Below are 9,096 nucleotides of genomic sequence, written 5' to 3'. Positions count from 1 at the left end.
GAGAGATTGACTTGATTTGTAAACTTTCACTTAAAGCACAATAAAAATTATTTTTAAAAAATCAGCCCATCTTCTTATCAATTTATAGGAAGTCTTTATATATCCTGGAGGCAAGCCCTTTGTCAGTCATACCTGTTGCTATATCGTCACCTATTCTGTGATACGCTTTTTCACTCTCTTAATGGTAGATAATTTTATCTGGGGCCTCTTAACTCTTGATACAAAGTTAATGATTAGTTTCTCCATCTCTTTAAAGAAGAATGCTCTTGGTATTTGGATCGGGATTGCATTGTTTTTAATAGATTGCTTTGGGTTGAATTGACATTTTCACAATGTTGAATCTACCAGTCTATGAGCATGGTATGTTCTTCCATTTATGTAGGTCTCTTTTGGTTTCTTGTTGTTAGGTGCCAGCAAGTCTGTTCCAACGCATAGCGACCCTGTGGACAACAGAACAAAATACTGCCTGGTCCTGCACCATCCTCGCAGTTGTTGGTATGCTTCAGCCCATTGTTGCAGCCACTGTGTCAGTCTGTCTCGTTGAGGTCTTCCTCTTTTTCACTGATCCTCTACTTTACCAAGCATGATGTCCTTCTCTAGGAATTGATTCCTCCTGACAACATGTCCAAAGTATGTGAGACGCAGTCTTGCCATCCTTGCTTCCAAGGATCACTCTACTTGTACTTCTTCCAAGACAGATTTATTTGTTCTTTTGGCAGTAGATGGTATATTCAATATTCTTCATCAACACCACAATTCAAATGCGTCAGTTCTTCTTCAGTCTTCCTTATTCATTGTCCAGCTTTCACATGCATATGAGGCAAACAAAAACACCGTGGCTTGGGTCAGGCACATCTTAGTCCTCAAGGTGATCTCTTTGCTTTTTCACACTTTAAAGAGATCTCTTGCAGCCAATTTGCCCCATCCAATGCATCATTTGATTTCTTGACTGCTGCTTCCATGGCTGTTGATTGTGGATCCAAGTAAAATGAAATCCTTGACAACTTCAATCTTTTCTCCATTTATCATGATGTTGCTCATTGGTCCAGTTGTGAGGATTTTTGTTTTCTTTTATGTTGAGGTGTAATCCATACTGAAGGCTGTGATCTTTGATCTCCATCAGTAAGTGCTTCAAGTTTTCTTCACTTTCAAAACACAAGATGACAAAGTGTCATCTGCATAATACAGGTTGTTAATGAGTCTTCCTCTTCTTCTTCATGTAGTCCAGCTTCTTGAATTATTTGCTCAGCATACACATTGAATAAGTATGGTGAAAGGATACAGCCCTGACACACACCTTTCCTGACTTTAAACTATGCAATATCCCTTTATTCTGTTTGAAGGACTGCCTCTCGGTCTATGTACAAGTTCCACATTAGCAAAATTAAGTGTTCTGGAATACCTGTTCTTTGCAATGTTACCTGTAATTTGTTATGATCCACACAGTTGAAACCTTTGCATAGTCAATAAAATACAAGTAAACATCTTTCTGGTATTTTCTGCTTTCAGCTATGGTCCACCTGAGATTAGCAGTGATATCCCTCATTCTGTGTCCCCTTCTGAATCCGGCTTGAATTTCTGGCAGTTCCCTGTCAATGTACTGCTTCAGCCACTTTTGAATAATTTTCAGCTTAATTTTACTTGTGTGTGATATTAATGATATTGTTCGATAAGTCCTACATTCTGTTGGATCACCTTTCTTTGGAATGGCTGCAAATACGGATCTTTTCCAGTCAGTTGGCCAGGCAGCTGTCCTCCAAATTTCTTGGCATAGATAAGTGAGCACTTCCAGCATTGCATCCATTCATTGAAACGTCGTAATTAGTATTCCGTCAATTCCTGGAGCCCTGTTTTTCGCCAGTGCATTCAGTGCAGCTTGGACTTCTTCTTTCAGTACCATTGGTTCTTGATCATATGCCACCTCCTGAAATGGTTATATGTCAACCAATTCTTTTTGGTACAGTGACTCTGTGCATTCCTTCCATCTTCTTTTGATGTTTCTTGGGTCGTTCAATATTTTCCCTGTAGAATCCTTCAATATTGCAACTTGAGGCTTGAATTTTTTCTTCAGTTTTTCCAGCTTGAGAAATGCTGAGTGTGTTCTACCCTTTTGGTTTTCTAATTGCAGGTCTTTGCACACTTCATTATAATACTCTACTTTGTCCTCTTGAGGTGCCCTCTGAAATCTTCTGTTCAGCTCTTTTACTTTATCATTTCTTCCTTTCGCTTTAGCTACTCAACGTTCAAGAGCAATCTTCAGAGTCTCTTCTGACATCCATTTTCGTCTTTTCTTTCTTTTCTGTCTTTTTATTGACTTCTTGCTTTCTTCATGTATGATGTGTATGATGTCCCTGATGTTATTCCACAACTCGTCTGGTCCTCAGTCATTATTGTTCAATGTGGCAAATCTATTCTTGAGATGGTCTCTAAATTTAGGTGGGATATACCCAAAGTCATATTTTGGCTGTCTTGGACTTGCTTTAATTTTCTTCAGCTTCAACTTGAATTTAAAAAAACATAGGAGCAATTGATGGTCTGTTCTGCAGTCAGCCCCTGGCCTTGTTCTGACTGATGATATTGAGCTTCTCCAATGTCTCTTTCCATAGATGTAGTCGATTTGATTCCTGTGTATTCCATCTGGTGAGGTCCACGTGTACACCAAAACCAAAACTCGTTGCCAACGAGTCAATTTCAACTCATAGTGACCCTATAGGACAGAGTAGAACTGCCCTGTAGGGTTGGCAAGGAGTGCATGATGGATTTGAACTGCTGACCTTTCAGTTAGCAGCCATAGCTCTTAACCACTACACCACCAGGGTTTCCTCCATGTGTATAGTCGCTGTTTACGTTGTTGAAAAAAGATATTTGTAACAAAGAAGTCATTGTGAAACTTCCACCAAGACCTCCCCCCATGCTCTGCCATAGTTCCCTGGCCCCCTCACAGCCTGCTTCCAACTGCAATTTGGGCCATCCATGCTGTGGCCATAACCACAGTTTGAATTTGGTGCCAGAATCCTGTGTGTGCGTGAACCAAGATTTTGGCACATGTGCAGGACCTGAGGAGCTCTGTCCTCAGTCTGTCCTTGGACCTGAACATCACTGACATGATTCAACATCCGGACCTCCAAATGTGGACATGGGAGGGCTAAGGGCAGAGAGTTCCAGGCACCAAACCCAACCCCCAGACGCCACTGGAAATAAAAAGCTCCCCAACTCCCTCAGACAGGGAGCATGTGGCCTTATGGTTGCTAGAGCCCATGTTGCTCCTTGTCTGCGCAGACAATAAATTTCCACTTTCTTTTTCCCTTGCAGCTGGTGGTGTGCTGTCTGTCTTATTTAGATCGGCTAATAGGACAGGACAAGAACCCTTGTTCAGGCGCAGATTTTGGCGACTCCGCCGGGACTTTCAGACTGCAAAACCTGGGCAGTGAGCATCCGGACCCTCGTAACCCCGTTTGGTCGGTAAGGAGTTTCAGGTGGTCACCATGATCCCCGCCCCAGGACGAGGTCCACTGGGTCCCTACCTCAGCTCGGAAACAGAAATTGGAAACTGGATGGGAAAGGCCTCTGAATTGTTAAGTGCACCTGGGACCAGGTTGTTCCACTGGTCATCTGAGGGGGCTTAAAATCCCCCGAGGGGGTAACAGTCCCCCCGGGGAGCTAGGCAAAGAAGAAGGTGACAACAGCGCAGTCCTAAGACTTGACCCCAAGGGTTGTAAAACAAGGGAAGTGGGCATCGTGTCCCCTGGGACCCATCCTCAGCCCCATCTGAAACCAAGAGTGTCAGGTCACTCTGCCATCGGTGACAATCTTTGTCCATCTGTGATCACCCAAGGTTAATTGGTAGTTGATAGAGGGTATTTAAGTCCCTCAGAGGTTGCCCTGCCATTATGACAATTTTTCTTTCGGAGCACTCTTTTCCTCTTTCCCTTTATTTCTATCTCTGCTCTCCAACAGCAAAAAACAGGTAATTTAATTTATGGTCATTGATTTTAGTTAAGTCCTGGTTTTGGTTTTGGTTTTTTAGTTTAGGGATGTCCTTTTTGCATTGGTAGTGTCTGTCTGGTGGGCGCTCCTCTAGGTTGGGGGGGTGTCCTTCTATCTGAACGTGTTTAAAACACATTGTTCATCTGTCTGTGTGTCTGTGTGTGACTGTAGGAACAGGGATGATTCTAAAAACATTCCAAAGCATTCACCCTTAAGGTATTCTTCAGAGAACTGAGATAAATTCAGTTGTAATCGTGGGAAAAAGAGAGAGCCCACCGTCCTGCCACCAGGGTTAGTGATGAATAGCCCTTACAACTCCAAAAGTGTGTGCGGCTCCCTCCTGAATCTGTGCTGGGTGGGGGGAAAGGGTGGAGAATTAACCAGGGAAGGTAGTTCAAATGTCCTGAGAATTTTCCATTGCCATCGCCCCATATGAAGGGGGACACCCTATGGAGAGACAAATGTGGCCCTGGGTGCTGCAAAGCCAGAACACAGCCAACAGGGAGGGCTAGCCCCTGGCCAGTATCCCCTCCATCAAACAACTCCAGCGGCAAATAGGGGCCAGGTTCCCTTTAGTACAGCAGACCTGATTAACTAGAAGAATAATACCTCAGGATGTTGACAGAAACCAAAGAAACTGTATGAACCGTTTACTGCTGTCTTTAACTCTTTTGATTCCACCTGGGCAGGCTGTCAGTCTCTCTTAAGCACCTTCCTACCCCTAGAAGAGCGGAAGATGGTCCTAGACAAGGCCAGAGAGGAAATCCAGAAGCGACATGATGCTTGATGGACCAGAGATGGAGTCAATGACATCTTCCCCCTTCAAGACCCCACTGGGACCACAATTGCACAGTGGAATACAGTAGGCTCACCCGATATTGGGACTGCCTTTTAGTGAGCCTGAGATATGGAGTGCCTAAGCTCTTAGATTGGAACAAAGTATATGAAATTAACCAGTGTAAAGATGAAGATTGTGCAACCTTCCTCAAAAGAGTTATAGGACCTTTAGAGAATATACTGATCAAGAGCCAAAAGATCCAACAAACGATCACATGGTCAATAATATTTGTATAAGACAGTGTGCACCAGATATTGAGAACCAACTTCACAAAATAGAAAGAAGAGTAACTATGAGTATTAAACACCTAGTTGAGTTGGCATTCAAGGTCTATAACAACAGGGAAGAAGACAAAGGCAGGAAGTGCCAGGTTGCCCTACCAGCAACAGCAGCAACAGTACCGAAATGGTATAGGCCTCTAAGAAGAAAAGGCCTGTGGACCCTAGCGAGGCCTGGCCCTGACCCCCGCTGGGAGAGAACCAGTGTGCATATTGTGAGCAAGAGGGCCACTGACAAAGAAAGTATCCCGAGAGAGTGAGTACCAAGTAACTCAATACCAGACCTCTCCAGTCAGTAATCCCAGCACATTGCTCCAATCTGTTGCTGCTCCAGATTCAGCCAGCCCTCTTCTCACTCTGTCCCTGGGAAACTCAGTCCACCATGACTATGTCCGGACGGTGGGCCTGGGCCCTGCCAGCCGTCCAGACCCACAAAATCAACCTCTAAGAGACACCAGTTTAGAGATCTTGAGAGGTGAGAGTAGCTTCGTTGAGGATGGCTAAAGGAGAGTGGGCTATGCTGTTGTCAGCCACGCTGAGGCCCTCGAGGCAAATGCTCTCCCAAATGGAACCTCAGCCCAAAAAGCTGAGCTGGTTGTATGATCCTGGCCTTGTGGCTGGCCAAGTCCAAGTGAGTGACCATTTATATAGACTCGGAGTACGTGTTGTCAGTTTTACATGTATATGAGACTTTGTGGAAGCAAACAAAGCTTTTAAATTGGGTCAGTAAAGAAATCAAACATGGCCAACAGATTTTACAACTCCTTGAGGCAGTGTCACTCCCCGCTGCTCTGGCTGTGGTACACTGCAAAAGACATCAACAAGAAGATACAGTAGTGGCCCAAGGCCACCAAAGGGCCGGCTTACAGGCCAAGCAAGCAGCAAGAATCGTGACCCCAATAGTAGTGACTGATTCTAGCTTGCCACAAGCTACAGAAGACCTTTATAGTTGCAAAAATAGGGACCAGACAGGGAAGAAACAACTGATGAGGCTTGAAAGAGTAAAAAGGTAGAGAGCAAGAAAAATGAAGAAAAAACAAAAACATGAGAAGGAAGTAGAAAGGTAGAGAAGAAAGGGAGGGATGGCTCCAGACTAGACTGTCCGGGGTTTCCAGGAAAAATCTAAATGTAAATATACTGATTCGTTCTGCTACTGGATCAGGTTTTAGAGTCTTGTGAACAGCTGGCTCTGCACCACTTGTCACTCTGTATGGTCCCTCTCAATATTAAAGACCACTACTTAAAAAAAAAGGAGCCAACAAGATCTTCTTGGCAGCGTAAGAGGAGACTAAGCTCCAGGAATATGTTCTGGAAAAAGATTGCAAGAAAAAGGTAAACTAGACTATTGAAGCCCACCAGGCCAAACCCTGCAAGAAGACGTAATTAGCATGGGCTAAGACCCTTCCCTTGGCTCTGTTCAGGACCAGGGTTGCACCTCAAACCAAACCTAAGGTAAGCCTTTTTGAGCTTATGTATGGGCGTCTCCTCCTCTGTACCTTGTGGGAGGGCTTCATTACTCTGGGTCCTGAGGATACCTTGGAGACTAGAGACATGCACAAAACTAGCTCGCTATTGAACAATATTTGTGTTCTGTGGCAGTGGTGCTTGACTCTCTTTACAGGTACATGACGTGACAGACTCTTCCACAACCTGAAGTCTCTCTCTCTGTGTCAAGACCTGGAGCACTATAGACCCAGCAAGAGAACAAACCCCCAGCACTGCAACCAAGATCACCAAAAAGGGTGAGTGGATCCACCACTCTCTCATCGAGCTGGCTCCTACTCATGTTACTGACCAAGAAGTCCTGCAGAATGGTAAGAATGGGCAAGACAGTAACAGCTGAAAAAGTCAGACTTCAAAAAAGATTTAAAGTGAAAGACAATTGTGCCAGTTGATTGTCATCCCCTGACAATTGTGCAGGTTGTTATTCATGACTCTGTTCAAGTTTACCACCTCTATGCGGCCTTATACCCTGCTTGTTTATTTCCTGTGTCTCTCCAAAAGAAAAAACAGGGCCCCCAGAACGGCAGGATAATTATCTCATAAACACCTCAAATGCTCTCCACTTAGAAGATCACTGGGTCTGCTTTACCCCCCTACCAGAACTAAAGACAATGGTAGAGGTGGTCCAGATCCAGGTGCCCCCACCTCCTAAAAACACCACTAGATTCCCCATGCGATGGGTCTCCCCCTGGGCCCATCTTTCATTAATTACAAAAAGCACTTTGTCCAGCCGACTGTCCCGGGTCTCACTGACTCTACTGCCAAAACCCTAGGCAATAAGAATGAGACAACGTATCCCCAGAGTAGTCTGACCAACCAAGTCTGTTACGTGGGGATACCTACTGAGAGAAAATATCCAAAAATTTCCTAAGAACTTTTTATTTGCTCCTTGACTATTGCTTGCCCAACAACATGGGGCATACACCCCCAGGCACACTCATTTACCTCTGAAACACATTTACAATGCCACAAGAAAAAATATACCAAAGCCCTGAGTGCTGAGTGTGCTGACCTGGGCTTTGTGGTTGGTCCCCTGGCCCCAAACTTGTGGAGCGGCACTTGGCTCGAACGAGCTGGTGCCACCCTCTGTGGCTGTGCTATCACTGAATCTTTGTGTGCCCCTGGTAGATGTGTCTGAGTGTGTGAGTCTGGCTTGTGCCTGGGTGACCGCAGCCCAGCTTGTCGTTGTCGTGGATATGGATAGACAGCTTCTTACATCTTGTCACAACCACCGGTCAATGTTCCCTAGGATTTTTGTTTTTCTCAGGCACCAGTGTCTACATGTACTGGGCCTCCAGGTGAGCCTCAGGTCATAGACTAAAGAGGGCACTGGGTTTAATCCTAACTGGGACAGGTGCAGTAATAGAGCCCCTGGCCCCTTGTTGAGGACTCAAGTCCCTGCATAATAAATGGCTATACAAGTTCAACCAAGGCCCAACTTCACAAGATATCTGGGATATAGTAAAGGCAACAATTCCTGATATAACATGGTGTCTTCCCTTCTAAAATCCTTGGCCATGGTCATCCTGCTGCTTGTATTCAGGCCTTGTTTGTTTAAACTTTTAGTAAAGTTCGTGTCTTCCAGGCTTCAAAAGTTACGCCTGCAGATAATACTGCAACAGAGATATCACCCCATCTCCCCCGAGTAGGTTCCAGCTAGAGCCCAGTTCTGCGCCAGCACCCCTAGCCAGCAAGAAGAAGCTACAGAAGATGAGACCTTCAGCCCTAAGCCCCTTCTAAGATTAAAAGGAACCTGTTAGAGGGGGGATCGAAGCCTCTGCTAAGACTTTCCTCTGCTCCACCACGGTTCCCCGCCCCCTCTCGCAGCCCGCCAAACCACAGCTTCTAACTGCGGCTCCGCCGACCACGCTGCGGCCATAACCACAGTTTGAATTTGGTGCCAGAATCCTGACCGTGCGTGAAGCAAGAGTTTGGCGCATGCACAGGACCTGAAGAGCTGTGTCCTCAGCCTGTCCTTGGACCTGAACATCACTGACATGATTCAACATCCGGACCTCCAAATGTGGACATGGGAGGGCTAAGGGCAGAGAGTTCCAGGCACCAAACCCAACCCCCAGACGCCACTGGAAATAAAAAGCTCCCCAACTCCCTCAGACAGGGAGCATGTGGCCTTATGGTTGCTAGAGCCCATGTTGCTCCTTGTCTGCGCAGACAATAAATTTCCACTTTCTTTTTCCCTTGCAGCTGGTGGTGTGCTGTCTGTCTTATTTAGATCGGCTAATAGGACAGACAGGACAAGAACCTTCATTCGGTTACAGTTGGTCTTACAAAATTCTATCATGCGATCTCTAATTATTTAGGTCTTCTTTAATTTTTCTCAGTAATGTTTTATAGTTTCCTATCTAGAGGTCTTGCACATCTTTTGTTAAGTTCATTCCTACTTTTTTTTTTCTATTTTAAGTAGTATTTTTTTTAATTTCATTTTGTAATAGTTTGTTGCTACCAAAACCAAAACCAAACCCAGTGCCG

General features: G+C 45.1%; 1 long non-coding RNA gene across 1 annotated transcript; it reads left to right on the top strand.

Annotated features, from left to right (window-relative positions):
* The first annotated feature begins 414 nt into the window (after positions 1-414).
* Positions 415-8,799, top strand: LOC126081070 (uncharacterized). The gene is made up of 3 exons (XR_007518283.1): positions 415-495; positions 3,313-3,462; positions 4,677-8,799. It is a non-coding gene; the product is annotated as an uncharacterized LOC126081070 (long non-coding RNA).
* Positions 8,800-9,096: the final 297 nt, after the last annotated feature.

This window comes from Elephas maximus, chromosome 7, assembly GCF_024166365.1.
Source record: "Elephas maximus indicus isolate mEleMax1 chromosome 7, mEleMax1 primary haplotype, whole genome shotgun sequence".
Lineage (NCBI taxonomy): Eukaryota > Metazoa > Chordata > Mammalia > Proboscidea > Elephantidae > Elephas > Elephas maximus.
This window is presented reverse-complemented; position numbering and strand designations above follow the sequence as displayed.